The sequence below is a fragment of the Pezoporus flaviventris genome, unplaced genomic scaffold, assembly GCF_033815535.1.
Source record: "Pezoporus flaviventris isolate CSIRO_AGI_PZ_B2104156 unplaced genomic scaffold, CSIRO_AGI_Pfla_v1 ptg000050l, whole genome shotgun sequence".
Classification (NCBI taxonomy): Eukaryota; Metazoa; Chordata; class Aves; order Psittaciformes; family Psittacidae; genus Pezoporus; species Pezoporus flaviventris.
This window is the reverse complement of record NW_026892598.1, coordinates 2,385,826-2,410,436: the sequence shown is the minus strand read 5'-3', so window position 1 is coordinate 2,410,436 and position 24,611 is coordinate 2,385,826. Positions and strand designations below refer to the sequence as shown.

The window sequence follows — 24,611 nt, the reverse complement described above, 5'->3', positions numbered from 1 at the left end:
ATGTTATTAAATCAACATTTTGTGCTACAAATATATTATTTTTTCTCTTACAGTCCAAATTTATATAAACCTCCTGTTTTAAATTTCAGTCCTGTTCTATTTCATTGCTAAAAGAGAATGTAAATTATTTTCATTTAAAAATTATTCAGGCTTTTGAAGAAATGTGCAATCTATTTACCATGTTAGCTTGAGTAATAATCACCTTTAAAGATAGTATGACATTCATAGAGAATCTTTTGTTCCCTAATTATAGATAATCGTGGTCATTTTCAAAAGAAAGTGATTTTTTTTGTTGCTTTTTTTTTAATAAAGAAAAATGGAAGTGGAATTTGCTTTCTCTTCGTTATGACATGTACTGTGAAAAAACAGACTGGTTACATTTTTTTACATTGGAATTTTAATTAAGCAAAGCCATCAAGGAAACAGGGTAGATGCTTTTTAAAATTGTAAATTGAAATCCATAAAAAACTAAGCATATCACAAAAGGAAATTCTTCCTGTACGTGAACTATGTAATACACACTACTTCATTTCCATGGCACATTTAACTTCCTTGTAGTGTACTTTTTATGTAGTAAAAGAACACAGGAAATGAAGGTATGAATCTTTTACAATACTCACTTTTTCTGTCCCTGGGGCTCCCTTGTTTTTTCACTGTATATTCTGTGTTTTATTTCTTACTATAAAGGCAGGACAGCTTCTGGCATAGTACACCTTTAGGGAAGATGCTGTTAGCTACTGCTCCAAAATGTTTTTTGATTACTGAATTGTGTTGCAGCATAAACCTAAAGTCAATGATGTGTTTCATTTCACATATCTTGAGAGGCTCATCACTACTTGGAGAGACAAAAAAGGGGATTTTTTTTTTTTTTTATGTTTTCATTGTATTTAGAAGTGACAAATCACTAGGTTACATGCAGCTAAAATTATGCCTAAACCATCAGTTGAAACTGAGAAAAGTTGATATTGGTCTTTTGTTGATTTTTATATAGCTTGTGCCTTTTTAGGTTAGGGTTTTAAGCAAAGAAGAGTTTAGCACAGTTTTGGTTTGAATGTACTGCTGCTGTCTGTTCTTCACACACAGCCGTGCACTGGCACAGTCGCTGTCTTATCTGTTGTTTTAAATGTAGTTTCTTTTGCATCTTCCCATCACCTATGCAGATCATCACTGAAGCAGTGTTGAAGTCTAGTTTGTTCATGGTCAGCTTTCTTGCTCAGCTGCTGTCCTTCTATTGAATATGCATCTGTTCAGATACTAGAAAGACCATCCTTGCTGTTTCAGTAGCTGAATTAGTTTTGAATTCAGGGAACTGGGGACTGTTGTTGCAGCAAACAATAAACTAAGTCTTGGTTCAGGCTTTAAACTTGGGCTGCAGTAAATTCTTTTTGCAAAGCATTTTAGTATCTGAAATGGATTTATATTTTAAATGAAGCCCTGAAGTTAATTATTTTTCCTTGGTTGACCTAGTTGTAGGTTTTATTACAAGTATAGTGCACCCGGAAATATTTCCTGACAAAGGATTTTGAAAATGAAATGCTGTGTAACACTATAGCCTAAACTCAGCTCCAAATCTGTGCACTTGTTTCGCTGCATTTCCCTGACCTCACCAGAGTGTTGTAAAAATAACTGCACTGAAGATTGTAAAATGCCTATGTATTATGACAATAGGGGGCATGTAAGTACCTAAGATAAATGGAGACACAGATAGCATTAGTGCTTTAGAGGGTTCCTTCAGATCACTAACCAGATTAAGTGCCAGTATTCTCCTGTGCCGCAATGTTAATTGCCAATTTTTGGCAGCTGCACAGGTGCTAATTACTTTTTAATAGAACCAATGGAAGAAAATTTTCCACTAAGCTTTTATGGATAATTATTACAATTTTTTTCTTTCAGGGGCTTGAAAGTTTGCTCTTACAGCATCCATCAGATCTGTCTTCCAGATAAATGGTAGTATTACAGCACATGTAAGATTGTATTCTGTAGCTTTATACAGTCCTTGTCTGCTTTTTAAACGATGCCATTTAGAACCTACTCCCTCACTGAACAGAGTTTATACAAATAACATATTAACACATTGCTTTGTGTTGTTCAAGTGCATTGTGTTTCTACGCAATGTATTTCAAAGCAGCTACATCTGTAGGGACTGTCCACTGTACTTACAGCTTTTGACATGAAGCTTTATGACTGCACTGAATAATATACAGGAGTGCTGGGATTTACTGCACTAAATTTGCCAGTGTCTGTTTCTGAAGGTTTCTAGGATTTACTCTTTTTATGGCTCATTCTCTCGTTAGGCATTCATGTTGTGCTCAAAATAAAAAGAAGAAAGTGCTGTGCACAAGGGAAGACAAGATCCATTTAAGATGATAAACTGTAAATCATGTTAAAAGATGAGTGTGTGGTGTCATCTTATGTCACCTTTCTGCCAAGGGTTTATTAGAGTTCACTGGGTTTTAATGTAACTCTCATCTTTTGCAATACTTCATAAACCAACATATCATGTCTTCTCTGTGGTAATGAGGTAGGCTGAACTCTAATGTTTTTGGCTGTAAACTCCACTGTGGTTTCAATATTCCCATTGTTTGTGTTGTAAAAAGTTTGGTAGTTTATCAGAAGGTCCTTAAGTCCATAGCTCATCAAGAAAGCTTTTTTATGGGGCAATGGGCGGGTAGGGACAATATGTCCCAAACCACCCCCTCCACAGGAATTGATGCAAAGTTCACTCAGGTATGTGTAGATCCTACATGTGTTTTGTCCTGCATTGGGCTCTGAAATACCCCTCTGAAAAAAATGGTCCTGTTCCAAAGGTGACAGGGAATGGACACGAAGCTCACTCAGGTGTATGGATCCTACATGCATTTTGTCCTGCATTTGGCTCTAAAATACTGCTCTGAAAAAACTAGTCCTGTTTGAAAGGTGAGAAGGGTTTGAAAAAAAACTTCTTTGTAGTTCTTTAAGCATTTACTGGAGTAATTATTTAACCACTAATAAAAATACAGAGGGGAGCAAATGTATATATTTGAAGTATTAATCACTTAGAGACCTGGTTTAGTGTTGGATGTGGCAGTGCTGATTTAATGGTGAGATGCAACAAACTTAAAGGTCTTTTGCAATCTAAACAATTCTATGATTTTGTTCTTAAAGTTTTATTACACGTAATGACTTCAACCTGTACATCTAAAGTTATAAATTACATCATGCCATAAAATCGTGATTACAGAGTAAGAAACATGGTTTTTATTTTAAAAAATATTTCTAAAATTAGCATTGCTAAACCTGTTTGAAGCAATGTTTGCTTAGAGACCCATTAAAAAGATCTTTTCAGTGTTTGTGTATTTGTAAGGATAATGTCATTGTAATGTAGTATATGGTCATTTTCTTCTCTAGAGCCATTCAGATGATTTGCATTAATTGCTCCCCACTGTTTCTTTCTCTGTTTTTTTTATGCTTGTCATTAAAAATAAAAAAATAAAAAAATCATTCTTCTCTTTTCCAAAATCACCTTTCCAAGCCATCTTTTCCCATTGCCCTTGCGCCTTGGTGATGGAAGTCAGTATCACAAACCTTGCTTACAATTCTTCCTGTGGCATTCATTCACACATTTCACGGGCTTTACAACTGCGGCTCCTTATGGTTTTAATCATGATGAAAAATCCTGTTCTCCTGAAACATAAGTAAACAAACCTGTAAGTTACAAGGTTTGTTGCACTTTCTGGACTCTTTTCCGGAATGATGTTATTTTAATAAGCTTGCATTTGAAGTATTTTACTCATTTTGTAAGTTAGTATTCTATACAGTCATAGACAAATGACTAGGTAAGAAGAGGCAGAAGTGACACTGGAAGAAGAGGCTTTCAGGGAAAGGAGAATGCTCTTAACAGTTGGAATAGATGAAGGATGGCAGGAACATCATCTGTGGGAAGTTACTCTCAGCATTGGGTGTAACCAGGTTGGCTGGTTTCCTCATCTCCTAGTTGTAGAAACTACTACAGATGGTGCAAACACATGGTTTGAATAACCTGTGCTAGACTGGTTTGAATATGATTAAATCTAAAAAGTGCCATTTTCCAAGACTGGGCAAACATGAAACATGGAACAGGAAACAGCCAACACCTGTCAAAATAGGTAGATGCAAGAAATCCAACTAACGTTGAGAACAACCAATAGCACTCCTTATCAGTCACTCTGCATCTTATAACTTAATGTGGAACTCCCATTAGCATCTGGGTGTTGGGCTAATTGGCTAGCAGACAGCAATAATGTGATTGACCTCAGCAGCTGTCTTTTGTTATAACTCTTAATTCATTAAGACAATGTTGCAGAATGCTGATACATGTAGAAGTTCATTCATCAGAACAAAATCCTAACTGTTTGATCATTGTCTGCCTAAGAAACTCCCTTCAGTTCCAGGCTCTCAGTTCATGGATCTCAATAAATGTTAGAGCCATCCTCCTGTCTGTTATCAGATCTGCTAATGGCACTGTTCTGCCACTTCTGCAGTGTGTGTGGGGAACAGGAGTCCACCAGGAATTTTGCTATATACACTTTCTTATTTAAGACTTTAAATGTTGATTTACCATTAGAACACAAAGGATTTTGTGATGGGTGTTTGGAAAGTAGGATTCTTTTCTGCTGGAAAAGAAACACTGGAAGTGCAGAACAGTACCATAGCACTTACTGTTTCAGAAAATGAGTTTGTCACTCATTTGAAGCAGGGTTCAAAGGCAGTTCATCCTTAATTCAGATGAAGATATGATACAGCTTATGGTTCTAAGCAGGAATGACTTCTGATAATGGCAAAATGCTGCAGTTTGTCACATGCGGAATTCTAAGCTTATAGGTAAAATCAAAGTACGTGTTTCAGTAATTGGCAGTTACCTAAATCAAAGTCTGAAAAAGCTGACTATACTCTGCCAGTGTGAGAAGGGCTGAACAGGTGGCACTAAGTCTAAGAAAAGGCTAATGGTGGTGCTATAATTGCCTGGGTTTCTGCTAATAAAGAAACTCCATTTTCCTGTTTATTAGTATAAATTTCTTAGGTATCTGCTTTGTGTTTGGTTTTTTGGTGGTTTTTTTTTTGGTTTGTTTGGTTTTTTTTGTTTATTTCTTTTTGTTTGCCTATTTGTTTGTTTCTTAATTATAATTTCAAATACTTGCAGAAGAAAATAATTAAAAAGGTAAAATTGTTTTACAGTCAGATGTCATATTTGGTGGTTCAAACTCTGGGTTTCTCTGGTTTTGATGATAAGTAGAAGTTTTGTGAAGAGATATTTACTTGTGTACTTTGCTTTAAGAGACACTTAATTAGATTTTGTTTTCCTAATTTTATTTCATTAGGAGCTGAATAAGTTTGTCTCTAGTGACCATTTAGCTGCCTGGATGATTTAGATTGTATTCTTACTCTTCTTTTGACTCTTGCCTGAGACACGAGGCTTTAGAGGTTCCTGATTTTTTTTCTAATTCCAGTTCAGTTTTAAAGAAACACTAAAACTACTTGAGTCCATGCTGTATGTAATATTTTCCCTTTGAAAACAGTAATTTTTTCTATAAACTTTAAAATGCTAAGAATGCCATTAATTTTTTTTTTTTTTTCCCCTGTGGGATTTCTTTCAGATGTAATTGTTATGACAGCAGCAAACCTACTTGGTAGCAAAAGAAATGAGCTTTGGTGGTTTGACCTTGTGTACCTGCCAGACCCCCTGTCAGAGCTGTTCTATCACTCTGCCTCCTCAACAGGATAATTATAATGAAAGAGCTTGTGGGCCAAATGAGGACAGGCAGATCACTCAGAAGTTAAGGTAATGGGCGAAACAGTCTTGACTTGGGGAAATTAATTTATTTCTAATTAAAAATAGAGTAGCATGATGATAAACAACTGCAAAAGGTAGACCACCTTCCCCTCACCTCTCCTTCTTCCCAAGCTCAATTGAACTCCTGACTGTTCCACCTGCTCCCCAAACGTGATGCAAGGGGATGGGGAGCTGGGGAGTTGCAGACAATTCCTAATGCTTCATCTCTGCTGTTCCTTACTCTTCATGTTCTTCCCCTGCACTGGTATAGGGTCTCTCCCATGGGCTGCAATTCTTCAACAGCATGGGTCCCCATGAATGAAAGGTCCGGTCAGGAAACCTGCTCCTGCATGGGCTCCTCTCCATAGGCTGCAGCTCTTTCCAGGACCCTGCTCTGGTGTGCAGCCCTCCATGGGCTGCAGAGGGATATCTTCTCCACCATAGACCTCCATGGTCTGCATCACAGGCTCCAGGGGAACCTCTGCTCCAGAGCCTGGAGCACCTTCTCCCATCCTTCGTTGACCTTGGTGTCTGCTGGGCTGCTGCTCTCACAGATTTCTCACTCTTGGCTCCCACAGCTGCTGCACAGGGGTTTTACCCTTTCTTCTCACAGAGGCCCTACCACCTTGGCTGTGGGGCTCAGCTGTGCCCTGTGGTGGATTGGTTAGAGCTGGCTGGAATGGCTGTGCCTGGTGCAGGGCAGCCCCTGCAGCCCTCTGCCAGTCCATGGGCAGCTGCACCCAGCACCAAAGCCTGTTCCAGAAGGTAAACAGAGTGTGCAACAGAAATGGAGTGCACCTTTGATTAATAAGTGACTTCTTTCAAATAGGAAACCCTGATGCTGAACGCAAGATGTAGTGCAAAGTCTTTGTCACAGCTCTGAAAATCTGTTTGCATGATTACAATGTATTTTGGGCTTAATTCAAAGCAGTCTGGAGGCTGTAGGATTTTTGCTTTGCTTTTGTTTTCCAATGGAAAGCCTGCTAGCTGAGTAGCTGAATAGTGCAAGTTTGATGTGTGATCAGCCTATGAGGCTGATACCTGGCAGGTTCTTTTTTCATGTGATTCAACTTTTTCCTTCCCTCTTCAATTGTATTAGTGTTATAGCAAACTGGATCATTCTTCTGTAGTTTTTTTTTCTTGAAAATCGATATAATGATGAACAGTTTGTTGATTAAAGTGCATTAGACATCATAAGTGTTGTCACTGCTTTCAAGTCCAGCAGGGCATTTGGGTTGAGGTTGCCATAGGTAAGAGGCACATTTGAATGAATGCTTTGTTGCAGCTTCAGAGGGACATTTCAGATTTCCTTGCAGAAGCAATTTGTGGTTCTGACACTCAGTAAGAGCACTGAATTGTCAGGACATCATGATGGCATTTACCCTGGGAGCTAAGAGACTTTGTTAGGGTATGAAGCTTAATCTGACTTCCCTGAAATGTAGTCCAGTATCCAGAGATGGAAGATTGTGTTTATTAGTACAAAACTGCTATTTTAACACATCTGTTAGTAACAAGCTGTTAAAGTGAATCTCCTGAACAATATCCTAGTTGAAGTCTTTAAAAGAGCTGACAGGTTACAGTAAAGGGAATCGGTATTAAGTTATTCTTGTTGCACTTGTTTCCAAGAATGTGATTTTTAAATGATTTTTGTGACCCAAAGTAAATTTGGTTGATAATTGACTGAGTCTAAAGACCTCTAGCATCAGCATTGTAAAGGGACAAGTATCTGGGTTAGCAGAGGTGGGGAGAACCTATGGCAAAGTCAGAAATGTACAATGCTGAAATTTTAGACATAGATAAGAAACAGCAATTACATAACTTTTATGTGTGACTCCTGAAGTCCCTTCACGTGAGATATAGACACAAAATATTTTTATCTTGAACAAATGCATGTTTTTCTATTCATTGAATGTGTTTATCTTGTGAGCTGGTAGATGCTACAGGATGTCCTTGGAGGAAGCGCAGATCTGAAGTGTAGAAGGATTGCTAGGCGGGATGAGGAGAATAAAGTGAAATGGACTTGGCTTTTTTAAGTTCTGTATGTGAAATATTTTACTTCAGGGGGAAAAAGCAAAACTGAAAACAGCAGCTCAGAGAGTCTGTACACAGCTTTCTAATTTTGCTTCAGGGACAACCACAGCCTGCTGCCAGGCTTCCTAGGTTTTGTGCAAGTATTTACATTGCTGCTTAGAATAAAATACCTCAGGCTGGAAAAAGGAATAGACTCAGTCAGTAACTGGTGAGGGGAAAGAAATCCACAGGTTACTTCCACAAGTACTTTGTAATTCAGAAGGATTCATATTATTCCTATTTATTGGGACCATATTGTATCAGGTACTGTAGTGGTTTATAGTGTAAGGATAAGACAAAAATCAATGGGTGAGTATTAACTGAAAGCGCAGGAAAACAGATTAATCAATATGATTAGTTCAGCTATGGCTTTACACATATTCTATAGGAGGAGATATGGGGAAGAGATTAGTTTTATACAGAAATACCCACCCTACCTCTGTGGGGATACTATTGGAGATGTCTTATTTTAAAATTTAAAACTGGGGGTTAATCACGGATACGGTGCTATTACTGTTTCTGATGCAATGCTGTAGGGAATGGGAAAGGTAAAACAAAATACATGATGCTTGGAAAGGTGCTCCAGTAGAAAGGAACCTCTTTCAAAAAGGCTTGTTAGGTTAGTCATTCTTGTAACAACATTCTGGATAGTTCTGGATGAGGCAAGTTTTTTTTTTGTCTTAAGGCCTGGAAAAAGGATGTTGCAATAATCTGTACCATTACTGGTGGCTATCCTCTACCTCAGCAGTCACTGATGTTTTTCATAAGACTTCTACCATTAGAGCATAACAGTGTTTTTCAGCCTGCAGTGATTATGAAAACTGTTCAGGTGTATGAGTAAGAGGATTGGGCACAATACATGGATGTCACAGATCATGGAATAACTGCCTTCTTCTACAGCTGCCCTTTCTCCATCAGTAATTGCTCTGTCTTGAGGAATGGAAGCTTGTATTTGTCAGTGGCAACAGAACTTGTATCCGAGAACAAGTGATTACAACACAGCAAGAACTGGATGCTGGAAGTGGTATTGATGACTCACCTGCGCCCTGTTAATTACAACGTGCTAGTGTGAAACCAGAAATCTTAGTTGACAGATGACATCACTGCCTCTTTCTCTTTCCCCACTATTTACCCATCCCAAGACTATAAACCTCAGAAAGTTGTTGTAAATAGTTTCTCCTATCTCAAAGCCACCCCGGCTCTGTTTTTTGCAAAGCAATGCCATCCCGAAACATGGCAGCTCACTTTCAGTATTGCTTTGATTTACAAGCCCCCACTGCAGTACCATGTTTTTGTGTTTGTCTGGTTTTCTTAAAATCTCCAAACCCAGTGCCAAATGTTGGAATTCCTGGCAACCCCTTTCATGGTGGTGAATGCCCAGTATTTCAGTATTTCAAGCTGTTATAATTGCAGTAGTGCATTTGCTGCAGAGGCCTAAAGGGTATAAGAAGCTGTGAGTAAATATATTCAAATGCATTGCTGAGAAAGGATTTTTTTTTTTTAAGCTATTATTGTGAATTTGGGGGGCCTGACTTCTAGATTGGTTTGGAGTGGTTTTCAGCCCTTTATTGAAAGGTAAAGATATCCCATATGTTAGGGCAACTAGCACATTTTTGCATTGATCTTATCAGTTCCTCTTCTACAGTCCAGGTTTTATGGTCACTGATCTTGGAAGCACCCCTGCCTTGCCAATAAACAATTCCAACAGGCTGTGAAGAGGTGCTTTTTTTTTTTTTTTTTGTCTTGTTTTGGGTTTTTTTTGAGGAAACATAACTGGACAGCTTCTGTCAGGATCTTTTCAAAAGTTTCAAAGCAGTGCCATTAGGATGAAGTTACCAGTCTGGACCCGATCAGGTGAGGCAAGAGGAGAACATGCAGCTGTGATCATATCATGCATCATGGGAATGAGTATTGCATCACTTAAAGTTTCTGGAAGTGCAAGACCTCTTAATTCTCCTTCTTTCTTCATTCCCAGGTGTGTGTTAGGTTATATGCAGTATCCATTCCAGGAAGACTGTGTTTTACTGATCCTAATTTTATAAAACTCATTGCTGTCTTGCCTGTATGAAGGCTGTTATTGTTTGATTATAGTTCTCCATGTTTAAAAGTATCCTATACGTTAATTGCATGCTTCATTATTTTGTTGTTATTTCTAGGAGGCCTTCACTAGCAAAGCTGTGAAAGCTGCATTTTGTGGCTGCACTGCTGTATTACTTTTAGTCAGATAGTGGGAGAGATATTTTAAAGTATACGATGTACAGAACTGTATGTCTTCTGGGTTCACTTCTTTGTGTACACAGATCTGTTGCTGAAATGTATTGCTTTGCCTTTTGCTATTGGTTTTGAGGCATCTGCTCTTTATCCGAAGACTTTAAAAAAAAAAAAGCTGACTGAAATTTCCTTCATGAACAAGCATCAGAAATTATGCTCTGCTCCAGTGAATAACCAGAATTAATGTAGGGATTAAATTGGCCATTAATGCTGTAACTTTTTTTTCTTCACTAGACCAGGGAGGCCTGATTTTAGTCCTATGAAATGTCTTTAACATTCCTTACTGCTCTAAGTATGGCTTTGAGGGGAAAAGTGTTTTTCAGCATTTCAGTGTATTTGCTGCATGACTGATGCAGCCTGATATGACTTATCACAACATGACTTGTCGTCAGAAAACAGCTGAGAAAAGAAAAGCAACTTCCTGGAAGCTAATGCCAAGAAAATCAGTGTTAAGGGCAGAGGAAGAAAAATGTATGCTTTTAAGAATGGTTTCTCTCTCTCCTCTTATTCCCTTTCCACTTAGAGAAATGTGGCAAATATTAAATTTTTAAATAAAGTCCTGTATTTGGAGGTTGTTTTCTAGTGATTAGGTGAAGGGGGAAAAAAAAAATCTATTCTAATGGCTGTTCTTCTCCAACTAATAAACTGCAGAACAGCAGGAACCTTAAAGACATGGCTTAGCAAGAGATCCTACGTTAGAAATCTTTTTCAGTTCAATTTACTTCCTGTGCTGCAATTTAAATGTGCTTGCTAGTTAGGGGAATTAAAAGAAATTGGCTTCATATTATTTTATAATCCTTTCTCAAATAATTGAAAGTGAGTTAATATGCTAACAGGCATGTGACTCATTGAAAAAATTAAGTCACCTCTTTCAGTGCATGTGATTCTTGTTCTGTAAGCGTACCTTTTGTTAGTGAAAGCTGCCAGCTACCTACCAATTTTTAAGGAGTTCCAGTGTATTATTGTCTAATAGTTGCCTTGTAGCTTTAAAAGAGAATCAGAGTTATTAAAGATAAATCTCAGACGTATACTGCAGATGAGTTATTTGACTTAAATACTTCAAGTGCTGAAAGTCAGCTGTAGAAATCTTATTGAATGATATAAATAAAACAGGATGCACTTGGGCCAATGTTTAGCCAATCTTCTGTAAATGACATGCAAAAGGTACTTAACTCAATTGAGGTATAAGGTACTATTGTCAGTAACTTTTGAATTGGGAAGAAACTAATTACGTACTGTTTTTCAGCTGTTTTTTTTTTGGCTATGTTACGGCTTGTTTGGTAGTTGGCAGCTCAGGAAGTTCAGGCAATTACTGTTCACCCTTATGAACATGCTCCTTTCTGAGCTCTCTATGACTTCTCAACATGGTTATAGCTAGCTTAATTTCCTTCTGTGAAATAAGCATCAGAAACATGTAACACCTGAAGAAAAATACTTTTAAGAACCCTATTAAAAAAAAAAAACCATAAACCTATAAAAATGTGTCATCTAGAAATATTTATTTTTTAGGGTTTTTTGAAATGTGGTTGCTCTTTTTCAAGATTTTATTTTGGCTATGTACAGAACATATATGTGAAAAATGGATATTTTTCCCCCAAAGGTTTCATGTAGCTTGAGGCAGGAATAGAAAAAGATGGGGGAAATGGAGGAACATGACTAAAATGCAGACACAGCTTTGAAAACAACTTTAGTGATTTTTCTGATCCAAGTGTTTTTGCAGAGGTAAGCCTCCCTTTCCTTGTCTGAAATTAATACACGTTATCACATGGCTGGCATCTCATGGTTTCTCAGTTACCCTTCCTCCCATCTTCTGTGTAAGGAGAGAAGAAACATTTGTTCAGGAAGTACTTTTCGGCTTACTGGTGTGGCTTGACAACTTTAATATTGTAATAAGTAGTGTTTGAAAGCTCAGTTTAGGTACTGTCTGCAAGTATGTAATTTATTTTCAGATAATGTAGATAAATACCCATAAAAGCTACCTATCTTACTCATTTAAACTACCATCTTAGGCTTATCACCTCCTTATTTCTATCCTTGGTTTTTTTTCACATCTGCATATCAGTTGGGCAATTTGAGAAAGGCAAAATCTCTTAGGAGTGCTTAAGCAATTTCCTGAATGCAACATTTTTTTTTTTTTTTTTATTTTTGCCAACATGAATGACAGTGCTGAGTAACATCATTTTTTTCTTTATGGGATTAGTGAAACCACCTCTGGTATGTTGTGGTGGTTGAATGCCATCTGTTGCAAGTTCCTATAACAAGATAATGGGAACCTCTTGGTGATCACTTAGTTCCCTTTTTCTCCTGTTCAAATATAGTTATTTTTTTCTGTGCTAAATTTCATGTAAATACTTTAAAAAGTAAAATTCTGAAAAATGTTCTACTTCCTCATCATTCAAAAAAAAGCTATAGTTGAAAGCATTTGTCTTGAGGCAGAGATCCTTATGCAAGTGTCTTTAGCACTCCAGGAACAAGATTTGCAAACTAATAATGTACAAGGTGAGCAGAAACATAGAATCATAGAATCAACTAGGTTGGAAAAGACCTTTAAGATCATCAAGTCCAACCATTACCGCAGGATTGCCAAGACCACCATTAAACCATGTCACTAAGCAGCTCATCTACACAGTTTTTGAACGCTCACCAGGGATTATGACTCCACCAATGTCCTGGGCAGCCTATTCCAATGTCTGATCACTCTCTCTGTGAAGAAATTTCTCACAGAATGGTTTTGGTTGGAAAGGACCTTCAAGATCATCTGGTTCCAACCCACCTGCCATGGGCATCTTCCACTAGACCAGGTTGATGAAAGCCCCATCCAGTCTGGCCTTGAACACTTCCAGGGGTGGGGCAGCCACAACTTTTCTGGGTAACCTGGTCAAGTGGCTCACCACCCTCATCAAAAAGAACATCTTAATATCTAAATCTACCCTCTTTCAGAGTAAAAGCATTCCCCCCTTGTCCTATCACTACATGCCCTTGTAAGAAGTCCCTCTCTACATTTCTTGTAGCCTCCTTTAGGTATTGGAAGACTGTTACGAGGTCTCTGCCGAGCCTTCTGGTTGTAGCCTCCAGGCTGAACAAGCCCAACACTCAGCCTGTCTTCATAGGAGAAATACTTCAGCTCTCTGATAATTTTTGTGGCCCTCCTCTGGACTTGCTCCGGCAGGTCCATGTGTTTTTTGTCCTGAGGACCCCAGAACTGAATGCAGTACTGCAGGTGGGGTCTCACAAGAGTGGAATAGAGGGGGAGAATTGCCTCCCTCAACTTGATGGCCCCACTCCTTGATGCAGCCCAGGATATCATATATGTATGTGTGAGCAGGATCGTAGAGAAAAGTGCTTACATACACATTTCCTTTCAGAAATATAACTAGAGGCAGGTTAGTCGATAGAAGCTGAAGAACATATGTCTGTGCTATCCATGTGTGCCTTACTATTTAATCTCTTTGCAGAGTACTGCAGATATTCAGTGCTTGATTTAGAAGGTTAAAAAGATGAAAAAGATAGCAGCCATAATTAAAAGGATTTATTTTCTGAACAGTTTTTTTCTTTCTTCATTTCCTTTCCTTGACCTTGTGTTAGGGATGCTGAATACCTTCAGCTTCCTATGAAGTAAAAAGGAGCACCTCCCAGATACTCAGGATTTATTTTTAATTTTTTTTTTTTTTAGTTTTGTCATATATGATGATGGTAGTTTCTGAGATAGTTGTGTTGGAGAAGAAATTATATATTCTTAGGTTAATAAGCATTTTAGGGCTTGTGTCCTGGCCTATTTGACCAAAGGTATGGAGAAAGAAAAGGTATTTTAATGCCTGAATGCCTGGAGACTGGTTTTGATCTTGGGTGGTTTTTTTTAAGTTTTGGGAGATTTGAGGTGTCTTTCAGTCAGTTGCCATGACATTGTTGTCATTCTCATGGTATTTTAGCAAAGCCTATTTGTTCTTCAAAAATATAACCCCAAACACCACAAAATAAACCTGCTCATTTCACTTCAGAGAATGACCTTTACTTTAATGCAGATTTTAAAAGGTATAAAATTAGAGAACCTACATAGAATTATAGAATGGTTTGGGCTGGAAGGGACCTTCAAGATCATTTAGTTCCAAGCCCTGTACTATGGGCAGGGACACTTTCCACTAGACCAGGTTATTCAAAGCCCCGTCCAGACTGGCCTTGAACACTTCCAGGGATGGGGCAGCCGCAGCTTCTCTGGGCAACCTGTTCCAGCGTCTCACCACACTCATCAAAAAGAACATCTTGGTATCTAGATCTACCCTCTTCCAGTGTAAAGCCATTCCACCCTTGTCCTGTCACCATCTGCCCTTGTGAAAAGTCCCTCTCCAGGTTTCTTGTAGGCCTCCTTTAGGTACTTGAAACTGCTCTAAGGTCTCCCTGAAGCCTTGTCTTCTCCAGGCTGAGCAAGCCCATCTCTTTCAGCCTCTCTTCATAGGAGAGGTGCTCCAGCCCTCTCATCATCTTCACAGCCGTGCTGTGGATTCGCTTCAATAGGTCTACATCCTTCTTGTGTTGGGGGCCCCAGAACTGAACATAGAACTGCAGGTGGGGTCTCAGGAGAGCAGAGTAGAGGGGCAGAATCACCTCCTTTGACCTGCTGGTCATGCTCCTTTTGATGCAGCCCAGCACATGATTGGTTTCTGGGCTGCAGGCACACACTGAAGCCAGCTCATGTTGAGCTTTTCATCAGCCAACACCCTGAAGTCCTTCTCCTCAGGGCTGTTCTAAGTCCAGCCTCCTTCCAGCCTGTAGTTGTGATTGGAATAGCCCCAGCCCATGTGCAGGAGCTTGAACTTGGCCTTGCTGAACTTTATAAGGCTGGCATTTGCCAAGCTCTTAAGCGTGTCAAGGTCCATGTGGAAGGCATCCCTTCCCTCCAGCATAGTGATTGCACCTCACATCTTGGTGTCATCAGCAAACTTGCTGATCAGTCCCACTGTCCATGTAGCTGACAAAGATGTTGAACAGGATCAGTCCCAATACCCACCCCCTAGGGACACCACTGGTCTTCACAGTTAAAGTAACCTTTAACTACCTCTGTTTGACCATGAGAAACAAAGGGACTAATGTATCTTAAACTTTTAATTTGCAGGACTTCACCTGTTCACTGGACGTAACCTGTCAAATCCAAAATTGACAGATATTTAGATTTCAAAAGAGTTCTGGAGTGTGTATAGTCTGCAAGTACAACAGGCTCAATTTTGGGAAAATTAATTTAATTTGTTGCCAGTAATAAAGTGTGATAGTGAGCAATAAAAACAATGCTAAAACCAGCTTCCACCTGCCCCTTCTTCCCAGGCTCATCGTCAAGCCTGACTCTTCTACCTTCAGCCTGTGAGAGGTGCAGGAGTATGGGGAATAGGCACTGTGGTCAGTTCCTAACACTCTGCTGCTGCTTCTTCCTCACACTCTTCCCTTGCTCCAGTGTGGTGTCCCTGCCATGGGATACAGTACTTCATAAACATTTTCAATGTTGGGTCATTCTTGGGTGATGCGGTTTAGTGTCCATGGCAGGCAGGTTGGAACTTGATCATCTTAAGGTCCTTTCCAACCCTAGCTATTCTATGATTCAGGAACAGACGGAACAGACATTCCTGGAAGGAAAACTGCTTCTGCATAGGCTCTCCATAGGGTCACAGATTCCTTCAGGGGACATCCAGCTGCTCTGGTGTGATATCATTCAAGGATAGCAGGATGGATATCTGCTTTGGTGTGGTTCTCCATGGGCTGCAGAGGGAAAACTTGCTTCATCATAGTCATCTTCTTGAGCTGTAGTAGAATCTCTGTGTCACCTGGAGCATCTTCTCCCTTCCTTCATCATCAAACTTGGTGTCTGCAGGGCTGCTTCTCTCACATTTTCTTACCCTTCCCTCCCAGTTGCTGTTGTGCTGGTATGTTTTTTACCCCTTTTTAAGTACGTTATCACAGAGGCGCTACCAGCTTTGCTGACAGACTCAGCTGTGGCCAACAGTGGGTGTGTCTTGAAACAGGCTGGAGCTGGCTGTGTCCAACGGGGAGCAACTTCTGATGTCTTCTCACAGAAGCTGCCCTTGCAGACAGGTTTTGTTACCAAAACCTTAACATGTAAACCTGATACACTGACAAAATGCCTCACAAAAGTAACAAAGCTTACTCTTGGGTAGCAAGCCAGTTGTTGCGAGCATACTTCAGGCTGTGACTCAGTGAGAAAATGGACAATTTCAGTTCATGGTATGGGACCAAAGTTATACTTTAGAAAAAAAACATTATACATGCCAGTTAGATTCTAAAACTTTCCTTTGTCATTCCTTGTGTCTTATTTTAAAAGTTTATTCTAAAAGGCCCACATTAAACAACCTACTCCCTCACCTCCCAGTTTCAGTTTTCTGTTTCACAAGTGAAATAAATGGAGTGAAATTTGATTGATTTTAGTCATTTGACAAGGAGGACACTAAGGCTGTCAAAACTGGGAACTTACTAAATCATTATTTGTAACAGTTTCAATACTGGGTAATTAACATTTTGATGGAGAAAAACTCTCTTACTGTCAGTATACATGTTAATGCAAATTTAAAACCATGCCAATACATGTGAATTCTAATACAGAATAGGCTTTGTGAGAAGCCAATACATTGTCCTTTCACGACTTGGTCATGGAATGGATCTCCTGTACACTAGTGCATTGTTGTCTGGGTATGCGCAAGAAAAGTCTGTGCACTCTTGTTAAGTAAAATGGTTGTTTGGTCTGTTAGCATAACCAATGATATTTTTTTGTGGCCAACCCCTTTTTCTTTTGTACAGAAATGCTAACATGAATAGCTTTGAGCCATTTTCAGATTTCAATTGGATCTAGCAACAACAAGCTAGCTTGATATATAGCAAACCTGCAGCTGTCTTAAACAGTAAAAAGCGCAGGTGTAGGTGGGAAAGGTTATGCTGAATTTTTAAGGGGAGAAGGTAAAATATCCCGGGAGAAAAGAGGAAACTATTTTGCTGTTTTATAGCACTGCACATTCTAGAGGATCCCATAAAGTTTCATGGAAAGCTTGTTCATGGGAAACCCCGGGACATGTCTGTGCTGACAGTGTCATTCATTCTGCACCACCCATTTTAAGCAATGCAATATTTCCCCTTCAATTTTTCTCTATTTCAGAATTGGAATGCAGGAGGAAGAAGGTTAGTGTTCAAAATGCAGTTTATTAAAAGATATGTTTAGTAAGTGACAGGACTTTCTTTGGATTCTTTTGTAACCTACACTGCTTATTAGAAGATAACCATAAGTAGAATTCACTGTTGAAGCTTCCTAACCTCAAGCTTTCCTTTGCTTCTTCAGCCAGCATTTTTCTCTCCTGGCTCTAAAATGGGTATAGACTTCATAACAGAGATTTAATTTTATTTATTTATCTATCTACCTATCCATTTAGTTATTTATTTTTAATGGGAGTTAAGATCTGTAAATAAGTAAAGTGCTGTTTCTGTCTTCTGGACAAATAACGTAGTTTCAGTTTAGTGGTTTGGTAATATAAATAGGCAAACCAAAATGCCATTTGCGAAGTATTTTAAATTTTTTCTGTTCAGGGTTTGTTTGACACCCATAATATAAGTCCAACTTTGCAGGTAAATTCCAGTACTTACTACCCTTCTTACTCAGCAAATATATTCGTGAATTAATTTCATACTTTTTTTTTTTTGTTGTTGTTGTTGTTGTTTTTATGTTCTATGTCTTTTTTGGCATGCTACATTCTTTAGAAAAATCTGTAAATAAAAATATTTCGTTGGAGTATTTGTGTGAAATATGAAGTATCAAGCATTTTTAGTGAAGTATTCAGTCCCATTTGTTTTTTATAAGGCAAGACAGTGGGAAGCTTGGCAAAGAAGCATAACTTAATTTGCTTGAAGTGAAAAGACCCACTCTGTTGCAAACCTAAAAGTAGATTACAAATAATATATTGAAAGCTCACAAAATAAAATTTCCCCATGATGAGTGTCATTTTGCTAATATGAACCTTAATTTTAAATCCTTTTTGCATGGGCTTTTTTGTTTAGGTTGAAGGTGGGTTTGAATACCTCAGACCTTGGAGTCCTGTTCTCTGTTGGAGTTTTCTATCTCTCTTTATATCTCAGAATAAAAGCGAGGGAAGTGACCGAAAAACTTAAACATTCCAATATGTGCAAATCGCTGGATTCTTGACACAGCTTCCACAGCCTTAACCCATGAGTATCTTCAAAGCCAGCAGTGAATGAAAGAGCTTACAGAGAGAGAGCAGAGCTTCCTGCCTAAACCAAGCTTTTCTGCAATAAGTCTGCGTCATGTCAAACCTCACGGAAAACTTTTAGTGATACTTGTATTTTATTTTCACCTTGCCTTTATTTCAGGTTGTCTCATGAGGGACTAGAGACTCAGAAAGCTGAGTCAGAAAGCTGAGTCTCTTATGACATGTTAACTGTGATTCAAGTGCCACAGGAACAAGGTCAAACCAAGTCCAGGCCAAAGCAGGTAGTTATGTGATACTGCGTCACTTAGTGTGTATTGTTGGCTTGCTTTGGAGCCTTCTGGGAGTTTTCCAAAGCAGCTCTTCGGAATGGATCTTTTGGACACTGCTGATTTAAGCAGTTTTGCAGTCTTTGGCACAATATAACCACGTCTTACATTCTCTGTACTGCACTAAAGCGTAGTTTGCTTAGACTGAAAGCACTCAGCCCACTGAGTTAGGTAGGAGCTCAGAAAATGATGTATCTCGTGGGAGTGCAGCCCAATTCAGGCATGGCTGTATTATGCTTGCTCCGAGCTTGGTCTTTGTGGCAAAAGAAAATGAAATACAAACACTCTATGTGGTCACTTTCACTCCTACCTGTACCACAGACATCTCTTTTTAGACATTTGTTCCACAATATATTTTCTGCCTGTTGATTCATCTTCCTAAGAGTAACTTTGCGTTTCATAAAGATCCGCATTGCCAACATTTATTCCACTTAGCAGTGGTAGAAGACAAATTTTAAAAAGAACAGATCTAGTATTTTGCAGCTTCCTCACTTTGTCTTCAGCAGATGGTGGTTTTGCTAATGACTTTCTTGTTTATCATGTAATTTCCTTTAACCCTTACATCACTTATCTTAATTTAAATCTGCATTTGACCACCTGTCTTTCCCTAGATGGCTCACTTTATACCATTTTGGAATGCTGAAGTAGATATCTGAGTGGATTACCGATGCCACAGCTTGAGCATGAGATTGATTTAGATACAGAAAGTGGGTCATGTCAGGCTAGTCTAAAAAAATACAGTAATCATGTAGATGACCTGCTTTACCAGTGTTCTGTTTTGACTGTGATTTACTAAAATAATGGTTAAAATAGTTACTACTCAATTTCACCTTTTCTCTAAATGTCTTTGCCAAGACAAGTATCAGTTTAGATGAATATTAATATATATCACCCCAGTTTATTAAGGAGGTGAATCAGACATCTTTTCACATCTTAGAGTAATTCTTTTACTTTAATGGCTTGTGTTCAATATGTATATTAAAAGGTGGATATTCAGCAGAAAAAATTCTTGTCCACTTCCAACTATATCTGTTTGTATCTTGGACAGCAGTGGTAGCACACCCAGTAGCATAGCAGTTACACAACCTAGCACAGCAGATAGAGCAATAGCTTGCAGAGCAGACATTCCTCATTTACCAGTAGTAGTGTTCCTAAATTATAGCATTAATTACTTTTTCATATTTCCTCTAAATGCAAGAAAGTTTGGATTGTACTTATTACCCCAAAATACTCATAAACCAAGCTTCAGTGAACAGAATTGCCCGTGTATAGAATATATAATTTGTATAATTACTCCTTATATATAGACATGGTATTGTCTTATAAATCAATTAGTAAAGATTTACAGGACTTTGTCTCAGAGATGTTATACAAACAAAACAGGGAGGTAAATGATTGGCCTGGGTTAGTAATTGATAAATTTTATATTTGTATAAAATCATCTACATGAAATTTATTCAGGTAAAATCTTTATATCATGTCACATGTTTATATGTGCTCACATATGCATAAGCACTAAGTTCTGCCTAACATAATTGTGTTTCCATAGCTTGCTAGTTTTCTTGTTTTTGACAGAAAGAAACTTGTGCAAATAATTTATTAGTAATTATATTGAGGCATAAAACTAACTTGATCGTGCACTACCTAAGCACCTAAAACCCGCCCGGAAAGGAGGAGTTTTATGCACCTTATGAGCTGTTTATACAAGGTGTGAGGTTCAAAATGCTAACGCAATAATTACAATAGACAAGAAGATACTGATGCATAGCTGAATTAGACTGCATTGCATGGTTGTAAACTTGGATATATAAAGCTCGATATAAAAGAAGGTATTTGAAACCCAAATATTTTGAGAATTAACAGCACACTAGTGCTAGTTCCCTTATTTTTCTGCTCCACAAAGTGTAATAGAAGTTCTATTTATATTTGATAACAGGGAGTTGTGACCTTTAGAAAACTTGAGTTTAAGAAGGATGAAAGCTGGTATTAAAAGTGGAAGATATTTGCATGCAGGAAGAAAGGCATATGCTTTGAAAGCTGATGTTTACATTAAAAAGTGCAAAATGTTACTCTGATGTTTATATGAAAATTAATTAACATCATGCCAGGGGTAATCATAATTAAAACGACTTGTATGTTTTCTTTCTAACTGCTGTATTCTGTTCTTTTTAATACTTGATTGCTTTCATCTAACCAACAGCCTTTCTGAAGATATTTTTGGCGCAATGCTTGGCTAAAATAAATCAGTCTTTTTTGTAGAATACCCTTTAGATTTTTTTCTTTCTTTTTTTTTTTTTTCCCCTCTGGGGTTTTGTTTGTTTGTTTTGTTTTGTTTTGAGTTTTTTTCTCTTTTCCACACCTCTACAAAGGCTTTCTATAAATCAAGTCAATAGCATTCTAAGACTTATTTCTTTTTTCTTTTTTTTTTCTTTTGTTTTTGGAGCATGTTGTCTCATACTAGAGGTAACTTGAAGTGTATGGAAGTATATCTCATTTAAAGAGAGCAGTAGCATACAGTAAGGTCTTTCTTAACTTTATCAGTGTTGTATTGCAAAATGGTTTACAGTGCAGGGCTTTCTGAGGCAGTGAAAAGTCTAGTTATAAACCTTAGTTGAGTACAACAGGAGAAATCATCAGCCTAGACAAATCTCTTCAGGTAATCATAAAATGCACCTGATTTTTTCTTTTTTAAATGTAAAAATCTGGGGTCATGCTTTCATAGGTGACATACTGTTTTGTACACTGGAATGGTACTCCAGTGCCACAATGATAAGTTTTTATTTAATGGGTAAAATAAAAACAGCATGGGCGTCATGGTAAACAGTGGAAATTCATTATTTGTAATAGATGTTATAGTCATGTTCTTCCTACTACTCAAGGCATGAAAAGATGTCAAGGAAGCTTTTCGCTCTTGCCAGCACTGAAACAGGAATCACAAATACATGATAACTGGATTGAGGAAGAAACCTGGTAGGTCCTTCGTGCAAATAGCTGCTCACAGCAGAGTCAGCTTGACGGTCAGACCTAGTTGCTCAGGATTTCATCCTCTTGGGGCCTGAGACCCCTCCAGAGGGGTCTAGCCTGTTGTGCTCCAATTCCTGCTGGTTGTCTGCGTGGTCTACTTTGTAAATGAAGAACATAATCTGGCAACAATAATGAAAATCCAGTATTTATATTACCAACCCCAGACTATTATTATCTGGACCTAATGCATTAAATATATTCAACAAAGGTGTTTCTTTCTTCACTGACATCCACTTCTGTGCATGCATCATTTTCTATGGTTATACTGATGATATAATTACAGTACTTACAGGGTCACTGTTTCCTGCAGTGAAAATATCACAGCTTGATCTGAGCATTAACTGCATCTAGCAACAGGAGTTGACAAACTAGGTAGGATTCTTAGATGTGTTAAGAAACGGTTTGAAACTAAAAATTGTGTTAGAAATATGTTAGAAATTACTCATTTGCGACACTGTGTCCAGTATTAGACTGCTTTTTTAAAAGGAAAAAAGGAAATAACAGGCTTAATAGTAACAGGTAAGATAGCTTAGCATGGCTATTGCATGGTGGACCTTACTGCATATGAAAGTGCCTTTCTACTGAGCCTACTGTAGTTTATTGGTGTTTTCCTTACAGTGGGAGGCCCCAGACTGGGCACAGTTTCTGTACATGATCTAATGAGGGCTGAGCAGAGGTGGGGAAATGCTATCCTTTGATTTACTGGCCATCCTTCTCTTCATACATCCCAAGATGTGGTTGGCCTTTACTGTCCACTGGTTCAAACTTGGTGTCCAAGTTGTTGCTGAAGAACAGTCTTTCCTAGAGGTGCACTGAAGGTTTACATCTCAGGTGTTCAAAGCACTGGATTTAAGCAATAAGTGATGTACATCCTTTACCAGCACAGCATTATCTCTAGCTGATAAGAAAATTTATCATAATGAAAATCACGTTTAAGAAATAAACCCCCCTTATTCAAGATCATTGTTTCCATAAGAGTTGCTGAAGTCTGTTGGAGTTTTGAGAGGGTGTCACTAGAAAGTTTCCCCATGGCTTGAGTTATTGAAAGTATCAACAGAAAATAAAGACCTCAGATTTGGCAGTATTACAGCTTTCCAGCTGATAATCTGGGCAGCAGCAGTGGCACCTAAGGTAACATTTGTGTGTACCTGACTCCTGACAAACCAGTGCTTCTCTACCAGGAGCTAACCTCTCCTTTAGAGTAAACTGTCATTCACTAGTAATGAAAGGATAGAAGTTGTTGGTGCCTTTTGTTGAGATCTCAGATGCTGAGAACTGCATAGCACCTTTTTTATCATGATAGTATTTATAGCTTATATACCTTTATATAAAAAAAAATGCCTTTTCCCTGATGCTGTGAAAATGTGAATGAATTGAAGTAGTTCTTGAATTTGGCTTCTCACAGAACTGGTTATCTAGTCAAAGAGCTAGACTTAGAAATGAAAGAACAACAACAAAAAAATACAAAACCTGAGAAATGGATTGGAGGCATTTTTTGGCTGATTTTTAAAAATTCAGCGTTAGTTTTCACTCCAGAAAATGTGAAATAAGTAGTATGAAGTCACTCATTTCTTCAGCCTCTCTTCAATTTTTCCTTTTTGTGATTATTCAAGCTCCTGTGCTTTCTGTATCTGGGTTTTTTGCTCATTTGCTTGTTTTTTTTTAAAACAGAAACTTGTGATTTCTGCTTTGCTTGCTCTGATTTACAGCTGATTAATCAGAAAGGTGTAGTAGCAGGGTCAGAGAGCTCAGTGACAAAAAAAAAAAAAGGAGTTGCTTTAACAGGGATCTCTTAGGGAGCCAGGCCTGCTGATGGGCCCGGGCCACAGTGTTTGTTTCTTTTTTTTTAACACTCTCTCTATTGCCAGGTCTCTGAATAAAGTATCTCACTAAACTATAAAACCTGCAAGTGCCAGTTAAGAAGTCACTATCTCTGTGCTTCAAAAGCTAGCAAGAAAAATGCTATGACAGCCTTTGCTGTCTTTTCATGTTCATTTGAATCCTTACAATATTTTGTTTGGTGCAGTGCTTTTTCTGAATATTAAGATCTTTACTCAGGATATTAAATACTAATGTATTTAAATTGTTGTGGTGTTTATTCTTGTGGAAGCTGACTACCTGTTCTCTAGTTCCAGCAAGATAATAATGATCATTACTTACATTAGATTTTTCTGTGTTGAAAGCTTTGTAGGGTCATTAAACAGGTAACAGAACCCTAGTGGAGTTGGATTCAAAGGATAAATTAAATGCAAGACTTAAAAATAAAAAATTGCAATGTTGTATTACAGTAATGACAAATTTTCATGGTTTAATTTTTTCTACTGTTAAATAGAGGCTTTACTACTATTTGATTTTGATTTAATTTCCAGAGGTAAAATTGAAATTTTCAATAATTTAACATGCAGAAGATATTTCTAAATTTAGGACATAAGAACCACCATCCCAAACTACCTTTTGTTCTTTATTTTATTGATACTAAGATCAAAGTGGTGCACTTTTTGAATTTTACTGCAATACACATTGAAGACACACAAATGCATATTTTGATATAATTTTATGTGTAACACAGGCACCTATCTCATCTTACACTGGCATTCCCATATAGTAAATGTGACATTATTTAAATGCAGATTGGTGTATCTGGTCTGCCAAACTCTGTTATGTGTTTATAAACTAGGTTCAGTATTTCCATTTTCCATTTTCATATTCTCTTTCATTATTTCCATATTTTTAAACTTAATTATGATGTTTAGATGAAGAAATGAAATGTAGTAAAAAAATGCCTAAATTTTTTAAACTTCTTTAAAATTCTGTAAGCTGAAGGCCCCTCTCGAGTAATTTTCAGGTAATTTTCATGTTCGTGACTACTTTAAGTAAAAACAAACAAGCATATTGTATCTTAAAATTATTTAATATACA

At 37.9% G+C, this 24,611-nt stretch overlaps 1 protein-coding gene across 2 annotated transcripts in view; it reads left to right on the top strand.

Annotated features, from left to right (window-relative positions):
- The window catches only part of PRR16 (proline rich 16), a 159,640-nt gene that overhangs the window by 19,910 nt on the left and 115,119 nt on the right, over positions 1-24,611 (top strand). Inside the window, exon 1 of one of the 2 annotated variants that reach the window (XM_061468689.1) lies at positions 5,605-5,797. The exons of the other annotated variant lie outside the window; for it this stretch is intronic. The gene's annotated coding sequence lies outside the window, so the exon portion shown is untranslated. Of the gene's footprint in view, positions 1-5,604; positions 5,798-24,611 lie in introns of those variants that run through there. 2 annotated transcript variants of the gene reach the window in all.